Source organism: Thermobia domestica, unplaced genomic scaffold, assembly GCF_964235325.1.
Source record: "Thermobia domestica unplaced genomic scaffold, izTheDome1.hap1.1 HAP1_SCAFFOLD_1557, whole genome shotgun sequence".
Lineage (NCBI taxonomy): Eukaryota > Metazoa > Arthropoda > Insecta > Zygentoma > Lepismatidae > Thermobia > Thermobia domestica.
Window position 1 is genome coordinate 13,033 of NW_027657267.1, and position 16,368 is coordinate 29,400.

Genomic DNA, 16,368 nt, shown 5'->3' on the forward strand with positions numbered 1-16,368 from the left:
GGCTAGAAGAAACTTTATTCCACATAACTCAAAAGGCATTTGTTTTTATTCGCTTTTCTATTTTATGTTTCAGTCATTGCTAAGTCGGTCACACTACTTTTTCACCCTCCTTGTGCTTATAATTTTCATAATTTAACATGGAAATACTTATCAATAAATAATTATATTACCATGGTAATTAACTTCAATCCTTCCTGTGATTATACGCAAAGTACCATCTTCGTACTGCTTACTATAGTTCAATGAAGGGAATCTATAAAGTAACGCGTGTCGCACACATCTGCCTTGCAAACTCCCTGGCCTACTTCCAATGTATAGACTTTTATTTCAAATCCTGATTTAATTTCATAATTTTCTGTAGATTTTAACATTTTATTACCCAGCTTCTTAATACGAATGACAATCAAGCCTAAATATTTATTCCCTTTAACTTTATTTTTCTTTTTTATTTTGTGCCTTGTTTCATATTTGTTCTTACGTTAGCAATTAACGCACTTACCGTAGTTATGTATGAACAGGTTGTTTCTATATTTATTTTATTCCAAATAAATTAAATATATATACGGATTATTTTATGGTAGTTGATATTTTCTGTTGTTTCCTACGTGAATTGAGGAAACGCACGGACTTTCGCCTAATTCTTGTGCTACTTTCATATGTCTGTATCTGTCGAATGCTGTCGATCTGTCGAAATGTGTATTACTATCTGTCGATTCATCGAGTGAACTGAATTCGTTAACCATTTCACCAGGCGCGCATGCATTTTTTTTTTTCTTCTAAGGGATCCAAGCTTCGGGGGGCAAGGTTCCAATACTACAAGCCACTATGTCTATATACTATTATTCTGCATTCGAAAACACGATAAATATTCCACTTACTTTTTCACAAAAACATGATACAGACAGAGTACAGATGAAGTGTAAGATCAGATTTATATTGATGATACATCAATATTTTCCCTGTTAATAACTACATTTAATGAGAAAGTCTGCAAATGTATGTTCACTTAGGAACTTTTGCGAGGAGTCCGCACCCGGTGGACACCCCGTGAGTACGCCTCTGCACTTGACTATACTTCGAATTATACTGCAAACAGTTGTATTTTAGTTTCCCCGTTTAGTTCATCGATATCATTAACACAAAGAAAATAGATGTTATAGATGCGTATTCTCAGTTCTCGCTTTATATCCGGACGTCTGCAAAAATCTACTCCTTTTCTTTCTTTCACGCATCCACCAAACTAACAATGATTTGTATTATAATATTTGCGCATAAAATGTATATCTCATACCTTCCATGTTCTCAAGTATTCATAGACAAAAACGGTTACTTTCTGCGAACAAATTGTCCAAACACAGTGCAAATGTCATCTATAGATTGTCCTGGTTCCGTCTGCGTGTACATAACAATGCGTCATAATCATACATTGCACATTAAGGATATCAATTAATCTTCCCAAATTCCTAGATATGCCTGGCAAAAGTTCCGCGTGTTGTAAGGATATTACATTTGTACTACCGACAAGGTGGTATCTTCCAACATTGAAGTTCAATAAACCCCAAATGTGTCGGATATAGTATTTGATTTCTTGTCTCATTGTTTGCGTCAGAGATGTCTTCTCAAGTTAGGATTTACGATACATACAGGATGAGTTGTATATATTGTTGCTGCCAGCTCTATATTAATCCCATATTTGTAAACGAATAAAAACAGTATTCTAATTATAACAATGTGCTCACAATTAATTTTATTCTTAATTGTTATACGTATTGTTGATTAAAAATGAAAATGTTGCTAAGTGAATTTTATTAATATTTTCTGTTGCGTGATATAGGAAGTGAGTGAAATATTGGAGGAATATAGTGTGCGTAGCAGATGATGTGCAGTGGCTTTGGATCGCCTGTGATAAGGTAAGGCATTTGCTATTTTAATTAACACATTTTATATACTGTAATCCTAATTATTTTTATGTGAATGTGCTTACTACTTGTGTATTCAGTGGGACCGATGTTTTAATATGTATGGTCAAGCAGTGTCGAGCCTGGTCAGTGTGTGGATAGGTGACCATTTTTTGTAAATCGATAACATTTAACTTTGTAAACACGGATGAAGTAGAAGTATATTTATTTTATTTTTTACCTCAAATATGTAGGACACTTCTCCTTTGTACATCAATTATTATTATTAGTTCAACTTGTTTACAAGTTAAATGAAAAGAATAGTCGTTATCGTGTGATGATTGTGCTCATTAGGCTAAAGAAGACTCGTGATAAGAAAGAAAAGAAGAACGGTGCTCAAGTTTCGTCACAGCATATTCTCAAAAATTTACAGGCAAAATTCAGTGTTCTGCATGAAAAGGCATATTTGTACGAAAAAAAAAAAAAATTCTGCAGACGACAGAATTAAATAAAGTAATACACATGTATTTTAGAGTTACTGGTGTAAAATCATTACAAGTGCTTTGCCAGGTGGCCAATAAAAAGCACGAATACTATTTAAGGGAGCCAAAACAGGAGAAAGCTGGGGGCCTGAGCGATAGCAAGAATGTGCGTCCAAAGTGAACAGGAGCGAAGGCGACGCGGGTATACGTATAAGCAAGGGTAGTGGAAACCAGTTAGTTTTCGAGTTTCAATAGCACTTGTCATGCATCCATACTAGTAGCGCCCCGCTTGTAAACATTAAGTACACTATGCAAGAATACACCGCCGGTGGAAAATAGTACCTAATACAGTTATCTTTCATATATACTGACTTATTTTACAGTAGTAACCCAACACTAGTAAACGTAAAATAAAAGTGTATAACTTTATATTTAATTCTATCGCCTGGCTTAGTTTTTCACCTGTAAGATGTACTTATTTAGAGCAAGTTTCTTAACTAGCAAATTAAACCGAGAACCACAGCAACCATATATATATTCTTATGATGTACTTTTCTTTGAGTGGTGTTCTCTGTCTATTCAATAACATTTTCTCAGTTTAATGCTAGCAAAAAACAAAACAAAATCAAAGTGTTTCTATATAAATTTAGTTCACCGTGTTGTAATATCACATGGAATTGAAAAACGAATAGTCGAACCTCTGCTATCTCGATCAAACTTCTCAGGATGATATACTGACTTACCGCAGAAGTTCGACTGAATACGTTTCTCAGTTCCATGGGAGAACCTGGAGAAGCAAAAGCCTGCGCAACGGAAAATACTAAATAAACTTGTAGAGCAGGTCAAGATGTATCATCATGCCAAGTTTCATTCAGATCAGAGAAGTTTGGCTGCAGCCATTTTCATTACAAAGCACAAAATGGATGGTCCCTAACCTCGAGAATCTTCACAATTGTCGACGAGTTGAACTGCACTCATCTGATCAAAATCAAACTTAAAATGGCAGTTCACTTTCAACTGTTAAATAATATGATATGCAGGCTTCTGCTTTCCTAGTTACAGTCTATCCACTGTGGTATGCATATTAGTAGAAATGTGAGAGTGCATATTTATTAAAGATTTGCTTCAAAAAGCGATGAAAGACATAGGCATTCCCGCGGGCGGTGATAACAAGATGCCGGAAAACGAACAAGCAGAAAGAATATGGGCTGAAGAAGTGTAAACGACGACGCGGCGGCCCGTAAAGGTGTTGCCGTCCTATTAAATGAATAATATCAAAAGAAAGAAAAAAAAAGTAAAAAATTTCGCGCTCGTAATCAAGACAGAAAGCAACTAAAGGAAATCTTTGTTTTACGTCCCACGTTATGCCGCTTAGGCTAAAAGAGGCGCTGATTATGAGAAATGATTGAAATGGTGGTGGAATGAAGAAAGTGGGAGGAAACGGGAGAACCCCGCGGTAACCCACCGCACATAGTTTTTGTCCACCATAAAGTTAACTTGGCGGGGGCTCAAGACAGAAAGACGGTTGGAAAAACAAATAAACGATGTTCCATCCCGTAAAAATGTTGGCGACCTATGAAATCAATATTTTTTCTTAAAGAAAAAAAAAAGAATTAAAAAGAGAAAAAAAGGTCAAAATTTCGCGCTCGCTTCGCTCGCGATCAGCAGAGAAAAGAGGACGTGACGCACCCCTAAAAGTGTTGGCGACCGATTGAATAAATATTGTGGGTAAAAAAAAAAAAAAAAAAGTCAAAAATTTCGCGCTCGCTTCGCTCGCGATCAGCACAGAAAGAAGGACGTGACGCGCCCCTAAAGGTGTTGGCAACCGATTCAATACATATTGTCGGTAAAAAAAAAAAAAAAAAAAAACGCTCGCTTCGCTCGCGATCGACATGAAAAAGGCAACGACGTGACGCCCCGTAAAATTGTCGGCGACCTATTCAATCAATATATTCGGTTGAAAAACAAAGTCAAAAGTTTCCCAATCGCTTCCCTGCCGATCGACATAAAAAAAAAGGCAACCCCTTCACCTCTCCTTATGCATTCATCAGTAAACATACAACCATAGATCACAATACCACTCACATCACCTATCAGTTCTCCACGTCCATCAAGATCCAATCATCGCCCTGGCCCTTTATGATGATACACAACATTACATGTTATTGTGTGCATTGCCCCGCGTTACAATACATGACCAAAAAAAAAAGAGAAAAAGAGCTGCACTGCCTTCAGTGTAGACATGTTCGTATTCGTAGAAAATGATTTTAGGTACACGATAGTACAGTAATCTATCTTCACATGCTTCAGATGTGAACGATACCTACACATGAAGAGGGCTCCCGAGGTTTCCTTTTCCAATAGGATGGAGCTCCACCACACTTGCAGAATGACGAGAAGTTATGTTAATAAATATATCCCAGAGTGTTTCGTAACTCGCCCTTGGTCCTAATGATGAAGCGTTCTTCAGATGGCCCCGATGTCTCCACACATGATACTATGCGACTTCTTTTCACGAGGCTCTCAAAGATCACGTTTGTGTCCTAACATTCTCTGCAGATATGACACAGCTGCGATAGCGGATCACAGAAGCCTTTCCTCTCCTTACAAGAGACGTGTTCATTCGAGCATGGGAGTAATTCGACTATCGATCAAATATCTCCCGTGTCACGATAGTAGTCACTTTCAATTCTTCTAACGAAGGTAAGAAAAAATGCTATACAAACTTCCTTTCGGTATATAAAGGATTAGGGGCCCAGAGAATATTTTCTTTCAAGAGGATACATTCTTTTTCGAACACCCTGTATATAGATCCTCTAATTATAACTGCAAACAAAATGTTGATTTTGCAATTGCTTCCATGAGAGAAAATTCTGTGCACTTTCTTTCTGAAGGGCCGGGCCTAAACGTTTTCCTTAATCATTAAATTTAGTAGTTATCTACAATTACATAGTTTTCCATTGTTCTCAAAATAAAGATTTTTCTCTATGAATTGTTGAATGTTGCTAGGGATATTGAAGTAATTCTTTTTAGTGTTTTTTTCTTTACAATAATGTACTGAACGCCTGCATTAAGGAAGTTCGTGTGTCCATCTTGCAAAATGTTTCGTCTTTTTTCATGCCCACTAAGATAAATATTCATTTTGCTCTTTTCTCCGTATGCAAACCACATTTCTTAAAGGCAACATTTTCATACAAATGTAGTACTAAAAACTTCTAATTGGCAACATCTGGGCTGCGAAGAGGAAAAAGAAAGAAATCTCGTACGTATTCGCGCGCAATTCGGAATTAGCCAATGAAAAGCACAAAAGCGGCCACCATCTCTCTCTCTTTCTTATTAACGGTTTTGTACTTTCTGCAGTTCTATCAGTGCTGCTAACCTCTTACTATATCATTGAATATGTATGTTTATATATATATATATATATATATATATATATATATATATATATATATATATATATATATATATATATATATATATATATATATTTACAAAAAATCATACTACTACGGAATAATATTAAATGCCTGTAAACCCTCATTTCTGTTTGCACTTTCTGTTACACTACCTTCCCCGAACTTCTTTCAAGTTATTAAGTGCAGAACGGGGAGTTATACATATTTACTTGCGCTTTCACAATATCTGCACATTGTGTAATAATAGGAGACGTATAAAATAAAACTATATACTAATACTATATATATATATATATATATATATATATATATATATATATATATATATATATATATATATATATATATATACAGTACACATTCCACTATCCGAGGCTTTCCTTTTCTTTTCTTGCTGACGATAAATTACGCTCTTAGAAATGTTGTCTGAAAACAATAAGAATATGTGCAAAAAATACAATCAGAGGTAGAGGTCTTTAACAGGAACTAAGCAAGGGAGTTGAAAAATTTTTTATGCATGTAAAAAATATAGACATGAACCAACTTGTGAAATAAAAAGACCAGAAAACTACTCTTTCTAAATTATGTGTAAACTTTTTACCGAAAACGAAAGTTGCACGAAAGACTTTTTGTCCCTTTTTTGGCCTCCGGTGCTTGTGGGGTCCCTGGTTCAATCCCAGCTCGTGCCGTGTGAACTTTGTCGTGCATAAAGACCGTGCTCATGGGTTTTCTCGGGTTTCTCCCGTTTCCTCCCACTTTCTTCATTCAGTACTCATCATCACCGTCTCCTTTAGCGTAACCGGTATAAGTATGCGACGTAAATCTAAAGATTTCATTTCATTTCCCTTTTCTGCTCATACTGCTGATTATGCGCGATTATGCCAACATCCAACTCCGCGGATAATCGTGCGATTACTGTATATACAACTAATACAGATACGTAATTACATTATCAGTTACAGTATCGGTTTTTATTTACTAATTTGCCTCACTTTATTTGCATCCCTGCAGTAAATAATTCTTATCGATAATAGTTAAAATGTATATTACATTTTAGTGCTTCACGACTGAATGATCATCTGCCTTACGTTATCTCGCAGCTGAAGAGGATGCTACACTGAAAACTACCTTGCGTTATAAAGGGTAAGTGAAACATATCTTAAAAATATCTTTCATACATTTCATTGTGTACATTAAAGAATGTAAGTTTGCCTTTTTCCTGTAATCAATACTTAATAAAGGATTTATTTTTATTTATTTATATACAATTTCATACGTGGTTCGTGATAGTAAACTCGATAGGACATAGTGGCACTATGAACATCCGAATCACTCATCATTCGAACATTCAAATATTTATTCGAATATTAGTATATTCCAAGTAATGTTAACGACGTTAATATGCTTGCCTTTATAGTTAATAATGTCAATTCTTACTTAAAACATACTTCCTTAACAGGACATTGAAGAAAAGGTAGTTGCCAACGGCCATACCATGCTGAATATACCGGTTCTCGTCCGATCACCGAAGTCAAGCAGCATCGGGCCTGGTCAGTACTTGGATGGGTGACCGCCTGGGAACACCAGGTGCTGTTGGCATCTCTTTTTCAAATTTCATTATCCTTCAAGTACGAAAATACTAGAAACATTAATTTTATAGTACTTTCAAGAGATAATTTATCAACATTATTTCATAGCGATTAATCGATATTCTAAGCGTTATACCCACTATTTCTTACACTAACAGCCTGTTTATTTGCACGGCACATTAAAATAACCTGATTTCCGATCCGTGTGCACCTACTACTATACTTAACACGGAATGTATTACCACTTTTTAAAAGTAAATTATTATGACTAAGTGTAGATCTCCGGCGAGTAAATGCCTTTCGTATACAAGCACGACACATCTCCGCTATGTGCTTTACTTTTTTACTAACAGCATATAGAAATTGGATTTCAAGGTGTTTCTACATAACAGAATGAAGCAAATTTCGTGATTTAACTCTTTCGAATAATGTGTTGGTCCTGACAAGGACCGTTTGAAATGAAAAATCTTGAAGAAGATTTTTACTTAGAGCTTGTGTACTTGGTAACAGCCTTCGTACCCTCACTTACAGCGTGCTTGGCAAGTTCACCAGGCAAAAGAAGGCGCACAGCTGTTTGGATTTCCCGGCTGGTGATAGTTGACCGCTTATTGTAATGGGCCAAACGAGAAGCTTCAGCAGCAATACGCTCGAAGATGTCATTAACAAAGCTGTTCATGATACTCATAGCTTTGCTAGATATGCCAGTGTCAGGATGCACTTGCTTCAAAACTTTGTAGATGTAAATGGCATAGCTCTCCTTCCTCCTCCTCTTCTTCTTCTTATCTCCCTTGGAGATATTCTTTTGGGCTTTACCAGCCTTCTTTGCAGCCTTTCCGCTAGTTTTTGGTGGCATGATGACTCACTCGTTCAGCAAAATTAGATGTGTCCGCCGATTTATCGACTTCATTTAAATTACAGTACGTGTTTCAATTGGCAACATCTGGGCTGCGAAGAGGAAAAAGAAAGAAATCTCGTACGTATTCGCGCGCAATTCGGAATTAGCCAATGAAAAGCACAAAAGCGGCCACCATCTCTCTCTCTTTCTTATTAACGGTTTTGTACTTTCTGCAGTTCTATCAGTGCTGCTAACCTCTTACTATATCATTGAATATGTATGTTTATATATATATATATATATATATATATATATATATATATATATATATATATATATATATATATTTTACAAAAAATCATACTACTACGGAATAATATTAAATGCCTGTAAACCCTCATTTCTGTTTGCACTTTCTGTTACACTACCTTCCCCGAACTTCTTTCAAGTTATTAAGTGCAGAACGGGGAGTTATACATATTTACTTGCGCTTTCACAATATCTGCACATTGTGTAATAATAGGAGACGTATAAAATAAAACTATATACTAATACGTATATATATATATATATATATATATATATATATATATATATATATATATATATATATATATATATATATATACAGTACACATTCCACTATCCGAGGCTTTCCTTTTCTTTTCTTGCTGACGATAAATTACGCTCTTAGAAATGTTGTCTGAAAACAATAAGAATATGTGCAAAAAATACAATCAGAGGTAGAGGTCTTTAACAGGAACTAAGCAAGGGAGTTGAAAAATTTTTTATGCATGTAAAAAATATAGACATGAACCAACTTGTGAAATAAAAAGACCAGAAAACTACTCTTTCTAAATTATGTGTAAACTTTTTACCGAAAACGAAAGTTGCACGAAAGACTTTTTGTCCCTTTTTTGGCCTCCGGTGCTTGGGGTCCCTGGTTCAATCCCAGCTCGTGCCGTGTGAACTTTGTCGTGCATAAAGACCGTGCTCATGGGTTTTCTCGGGTTTCTCCCGTTTCCTCCCACTTTCTTCATTCAGTACTCATCATCACCGTCTCCTTTAGCGTAACCGGTATAAGTATGCGACGTAAATCTAAAGATTTCATTTCATTTCCCTTTTCTGCTCATACTGCTGATTATGCGCGATTATGCCAACATCCAACTCCGCGGATAATCGTGCGATTACTGTATATACAACTAATACAGATACGTAATTACATTATCAGTTACAGTATCGGTTTTTATTTACTAATTTGCCTCACTTTATTTGCATCCCTGCAGTAAATAATTCTTATCGATAATAGTTAAAATGTATATTACATTTTAGTGCTTCACGACTGAATGATCATCTGCCTTACGTTATCTCGCAGCTGAAGAGGATGCTACACTGAAAACTACCTTGCGTTATAAAGGGTAAGTGAAACATATCTTAAAAATATCTTTCATACATTTCATTGTGTACATTAAAGAATGTAAGTTTGCCTTTTTCCTGTAATCAATACTTAATAAAGGATTTATTTTTATTTATTTATATACAATTTCATACGTGGTTCGTGATAGTAAACTCGATAGGACATAGTGGCACTATGAACATCCGAATCACTCATCATTCGAACATTCAAATATTTATTCGAATATTAGTATATTCCAAGTAATGTTAACGACGTTAATATGCTTGCCTTTATAGTTAATAATGTCAATTCTTACTTAAAACATACTTCCTTAACAGGACATTGAAGAAAAGGTAGTTGCCAACGGCCATACCATGCTGAATATACCGGTTCTCGTCCGATCACCGAAGTCAAGCAGCATCGGGCCTGGTCAGTACTTGGATGGGTGACCGCCTGGGAACACCAGGTGCTGTTGGCATCTCTTTTTCAAATTTCATTATCCTTCAAGTACGAAAATACTAGAAACATTAATTTTATAGTACTTTCAAGAGATAATTTATCAACATTATTTCATAGCGATTAATCGATATTCTAAGCGTTATACCCACTATTTCTTACACTAACAGCCTGTTTATTTGCACGGCACATTAAAATAACCTGATTTCCGATCCGTGTGCACCTACTACTATACTTAACACGGAATGTATTACCACTTTTTAAAAGTAAATTATTATGACTAAGTGTAGATCTCCGGCGAGTAAATGCCTTTCGTATACAAGCACGACACATCTCCGCTATGTGCTTTACTTTTTTACTAACAGCATATAGAAATTGGATTTCAAGGTGTTTCTACATAACAGAATGAAGCAAATTTCGTGATTTAACTCTTTCGAATAATGTGTTGGTCCTGACAAGGACCGTTTGAAATGAAAAATCTTGAAGAAGATTTTTACTTAGAGCTTGTGTACTTGGTAACAGCCTTCGTACCCTCACTTACAGCGTGCTTGGCAAGTTCACCAGGCAAAAGAAGGCGCACAGCTGTTTGGATTTCCCGGCTGGTGATAGTTGACCGCTTATTGTAATGGGCCAAACGAGAAGCTTCAGCAGCAATACGCTCGAAGATGTCATTAACAAAGCTGTTCATGATACTCATAGCTTTGCTAGATATGCCAGTGTCAGGATGCACTTGCTTCAAAACTTTGTAGATGTAAATGGCATAGCTCTCCTTCCTCCTCCTCTTCTTCTTCTTATCTCCCTTGGAGATATTCTTTTGGGCTTTACCAGCCTTCTTTGCAGCCTTTCCGCTAGTTTTTGGTGGCATGATGACTCACTCGTTCAGCAAAATTAGATGTGTCCGCCGATTTATCGACTTCATTTAAATTACAGTACGTGTTTCAATTCGCGCCAACTGCCTTGCTTTTCATTTGATGCACTCGGGTGCACGCTTGAAGTAGTAACAAAACTGACTTGATTCATGGGAGGCCGCAATTTTTCCTCTCATCTTATTACGAAAGAATATTGAACAATGTCTGGTCGCGGCAAAGGTGGAAAAGTCAAGGGAAAGAGCAAGTCCCGCTCCAGCAGGGCTGGCCTTCAATTCCCAGTAGGCAGAATCCATCGTCTTTTGCGAAAGGGTAACTATGCCGAACGAGTTGGTGCTGGCGCTCCCGTGTATTTGGCTGCAGTCATGGAATACCTGGCAGCTGAAGTTCTTGAGTTGGCAGGCAACGCTGCTCGTGACAACAAGAAGACTAGGATTATTCCACGTCATCTGCAGTTAGCTATCCGTAACGACGAGGAATTAAACAAGTTGTTGTCTGGAGTTACAATCGCTCAGGGTGGTGTTTTGCCCAACATTCAAGCTGTACTTCTGCCCAAGAAAACTGAGAAGAAGGCATAAATGTAAGACCTATATCTCATACAAATCGGCCCTTATGAGGGCCACAAACCCCTTTATAGAGGAGATTTACGATTGAAATGAATTGTTTTCGATATACAGACTCATCAAAAGTGTCTGAGATAGTTGCTTAGTGTCATTCGAAATTCTCGCTGCTATTCGATTAATTAGTATGTGTAGTCGTCGATCGTAATTGAAGCCCATAGGAAGTCACACTATCTTTAGAATACTCCAAACAGCGATGTGCTTAGTTCCCACTACATTATTAATTATAAGATCATTACCTTTTGTATTGTCGCTAGCTACATTTTTTTGATATTTGCGTACATCGGGCTCATATTACCCAGAGGACAGGACAGTCGAGCCCAGATTCTCAGCAATGGAAGAAAACCTCATACCACATATTCTCATGTACTTCATGCTAGACAAAGGAATTTCCAACATTCTTAAAGCACTCATGTTTCTCTCTTGCGTTGGCTTGGCTGAAATTACTCTGTTCAATATGTTCTCGACATTTATTATTGTTCATTACTATGCCCCAATGACATCATGAACAGAGCGGATCAAAAAACTTTCCTAAATTTCTTTTGCAACATAGTAATGACATTAAATGCACACTTAAGTACGATTTATTCTTTGCAAGGTCGATATTCATATTTGTGTGATATGTGTTATATGTATATGGTTTGTAATACGCAACTACTCTTATTCTCTGATCTCAGAACTCATTTGCTACTGTGCCCAACGAGCGAGCCTAGGTTTCTTGTAACTACTGCCTTTCTTTAGTAAATAATGTGAAGTATACAATGCATTAACCTACATCTCATATTTGTATTACTCTTTATTTTACTAACCCGCTACGAAGTGTCATTAATTTACATGTAAATCACAATAGACACTACCGCAAAAGAAAAAAATCGAACCCAAGACCACGTAAACAAGATAAAGGACAAGATTCAGGTTTCTAACGCATTATTCGCCCCTCACAGCACAGTATAGAAGTTGTATAAGCCTCTATACGTACATCCTACTGTCAGAACAGAAATTCCGACTTGCGTTTCGCATCTCTCATGCTCGCTACTTCCAACAAATCGCCAATTTCCAACCAGAACCCCTTCTCCAGCATTAATACTGCTACATATGAATACGTATACATGAACGTACATAATGTAAAAAAAAACGTATGATTTTCTCAAATTAATCTCTCTACGTCTGTAATTTTGTGTGCATCAAAAGGCTTTAATGTAGTTACACGAATTCTTATAATCTAACAGAAAATCGCACAAAGTAAATCTTTCCCTTTATATAAATTTGTTGGCTCTGAAAAGAGCCGTTTATGCCAATTTTATATCCAAAATAGGAGGAACCCCAACTTAACCTCCGAAACCGTACAGGGTTCTTCCTTGCCTCTTCAAGGCATACACAACATCCATAGCTGTCACTGTCTTCCTCTTGGCGTGTTCTGTGTATGTAACAGCATCTCTGATTACGTTCTCCAGGAATACTTTCAATACTCCTCGGGTCTCTTCATAAATGAGACCAGAGATACGCTTCACACCACCACGGCGAGCAAGACGCCTAATAGCGGGTTTGGTGATACCCTGGATGTTGTCACGAAGAACTTTACGGTGGCGCTTGGCACCTCCTTTGCCAAGACCCTTGCCTCCTTTTCCACGTCCTGTCATTTCGATATGTTACTGCTTCGCTCACCACACACGAGAAATACAAGCCCAAGCAGCCCAAGACTCGTGGTTTTGTTCCTTCGATCATGCAGGGAAAGCACGGAGGAAAAACACAAAACGTGTCTAAGCCAATGAGAACTGTCCTTTTCGACTGACTTTATCCAATGAGAAATAGCTTGATTTAACGGTTTTGCTCTTTATATAACTTGACTTCATTCAGCGCGCAATTATTTGAAACAAGTCGTGACAGTTGCAATGGCACGTACCAAGCAGACAGCTAGGAAATCTACTGGAGGCAAAGCTCCTCGAAAGCAGCTTGCCACCAAAGCTGCAAGAAAGAGTGCTCCAGCTACCGGTGGAGTGAAAAAGCCCCATCGTTACAGGCCTGGTACTGTGGCTCTCCGAGAAATTCGTCGTTACCAGAAGAGCACTGAATTGCTCATCCGCAAGCTGCCCTTCCAACGACTCGTCCGAGAAATTGCACAAGATTTCAAGACAGATCTTCGCTTCCAAAGCTCAGCTGTCATGGCTTTACAGGAGGCAAGTGAAGCTTACCTTGTAGGGCTTTTCGAAGACACCAACTTGTGTGCTATTCACGCAAAGAGAGTCACAATCATGCCTAAGGACATTCAGCTTGCTCGCCGCATCCGTGGGGAACGTGCTTAAGTTTGAAGTTCTGGCACTGAGTTCAAAAACGGTCCTTTTTAGGACCAATACACTACTTAGAGATGCTGTTATCCTAACAAGGATCTTGTCCATACTTGTTATCTTTTTTTTTAAATTCTCACGCCGTATGTTGCATAGTTAATACATCTACCTTCGTTTTCCTCTCGTTTCGTATATCATCCTATCTTTCAAGTATATTCTTTAGTTTTCCCCTATGTTTACCGATTGATTATCTTCGTTTTATGTGGTCAAGGATTCGATTTTGCCATATGTTGCATAAGTTAACTTCGATTCAACCACTGTTTGCCCTTCTCAACGTTATTAATCTCATAGAACTCGCAGGCGAAATATGTACTTCTTCCAAGGTAGCAAAAGTAATATTTTCTCAGAGGTCGCTGCTGTTGAATGCAAACGTTAAACTAAACTTTCTTTAAGTGTCTGTTTGTACTTAACATCAGTTCAATTGTACACCTACATTTCTGCTGGTGTTACTATTTTTCTTTATAGCAATATTACGAATTATAAGACGGTATCCGTGGTTATTAGCGTGTTCCCTTTTCCTAACACTTTCTCATTACACCAGTATTTCCATCATTCATTAGGCGTAATCACCCGTCTCCTTTATCATAAAAATCATAATAGTACGACGTTAAATTGAAACAGTCTACTTCACTTTCACGAGTTGTAATAAGTTCGAACATTTCTTTCACCCCAGCCTTGAAAAGAGTTGATTTTAGTTTAGTGTCCCTTTCAGCAGCAAGGCTGTTTCAAACGTGGACCTACTTATTAACGTGCAATGCGAAACATTTGAGCTCCCACCGAGAATCGAACCCAGTCAGCCTGCAAAAGTTTTTCTAACAAATGCATTAAGTGCGTTTTCTGTACTGTTTCGCTACTTGAAGATAGGAACAAGGAAAAAGTAAGTGATCACAAATTGACATTACGTAATGTGTTCCCCATTTTTTTTCGAGTACACCATTCTTGACACCCGTGAAAGCTTTCTTTCCCCACCCTCAATTCCCCTCTGTTATAAAGCACTTACATCAAGAAGTGCTTCGGTTAAAAAGAAAACTCAAAGTCCCTTGCGTGTATACTATACATTGCTATGAATGAACATGTGATAATGATAGGAAAAGCACAATTTTACTCTTCTCAAAGTATTTGATGGCTCTAAAAAGAGCCGTTTTAAAATGTCAGATGATTTACTGACACATTTACTTCTTCTTTGGTGCAGCCTTCTTAGCACTTTTCGGTTTTGCTGTAGCCTTCTTTGGCTTCGGGGCCTTTGGCTTCTTGGGAGTTTTTGCCTTCTTCACTTTAGATGGTGATTTCTTAGGTTTGGGAGCAGCAGCCTTTTTCTTTTCACCAGTCTTCTTGGGACGTTTAGCTGCTGGCTTTTTCGCAGGCTTCTTCTCCTTTGATGCTGATCGTTTCGCCTTGGTTGAAGATCCACCTTCAGGCTTCTCCTTCAGCGATGAAGCACTAAGCTTAAACGATCCAGATGCACCTTTTCCCTTGGTCTGAACCAAAGACCCAGAAGCAACTGCACTTCTCAAGTATTTCTTGATAAATGGAGCAAGCTTCTCGGCATCCACTTTGTAGTTCTGAGAGATGTATTTCTTAATAGCTTGCAGTGAACTTCCTCCCCTTTCCTTCAAATTCTTGATGGCGTTGTTCACCATTTCTGATGTTCTTGGATGAGAAGGTGTTGTTTTTGGTTTCTTAGGCTTTGCAGACTTCTTAGGAGAAGCCTGTGCCGGGGCTGCAGGTGCTGATGCCGTATCTGCCATTGCTTTCTGCAATAAACTCAACGATACTGAAGAATGAAATTTTCGCTGGCAGGCAGCGTTGAGTTTGGTTACGGAGCGCGGACCGGATAGAAAGCACTTGCTGAGGCGGGCTGAGGTAAACAGAAGTTCGTAGTTGCCACAACGATAAGTGTGTTTCCTTCTATTTTGATAAACGATTTTTTTCAGGTATTCAATGAATGCACCAGATCCTATTCTTCCTTACTGGCTAGAAGAAACTTTATTCCACATAACTCAAAAGGCATTTGTTTTTATTCGCTTTTCTATTTTATGTTTCAGTCATTGCTAAGTCGGTCACACTACTTTTTCACCCTCCTTGTGCTTATAATTTTCATAATTTAACATGGAAATACTTATCAATAAATAATTATATTACCATGGTAATTAACTTCAATCCTTCCTGTGATTATACGCAAAGTACCATCTTCGTACTGCTTACTATAGTTCAATGAAGGGAATCTATAAAGTAACGCGTGTCGCACACATCTGCCTTGCAAACTCCCTGGCCTACTTCCAATGTATAGACTTTTATTTCAAATCCTGATTTAATTTCATAATTTTCTGTAGATTTTAACATTTTATTACCCAGCTTCTTAATACGAATGACAATCAAGCCTAAATATTTATTCCCTTTAACTTTATTTTTCTTTTTTATTTTGTGCCTTGTTTCATATTTGTTCTTACGTTAGCAATTAA

The 16,368-nt window shown here is 37.4% G+C and overlaps 2 non-coding genes across 2 annotated transcripts; both read left to right on the forward strand.

Annotated features, from left to right (window-relative positions):
• The first annotated feature begins 7,279 nt into the window (after positions 1–7,279).
• On the forward strand, positions 7,280–7,398 carry LOC145677886 (5S ribosomal RNA). The gene has a single exon (XR_014130078.1). It is a non-coding gene; the product is annotated as a 5S ribosomal RNA (ribosomal RNA).
• Positions 7,399–9,978: 2,580 nt separating this feature from the next.
• On the forward strand, positions 9,979–10,097 carry LOC145677887 (5S ribosomal RNA). The gene has a single exon (XR_014130079.1). It is a non-coding gene; the product is annotated as a 5S ribosomal RNA (ribosomal RNA).
• Positions 10,098–16,368: the final 6,271 nt, after the last annotated feature.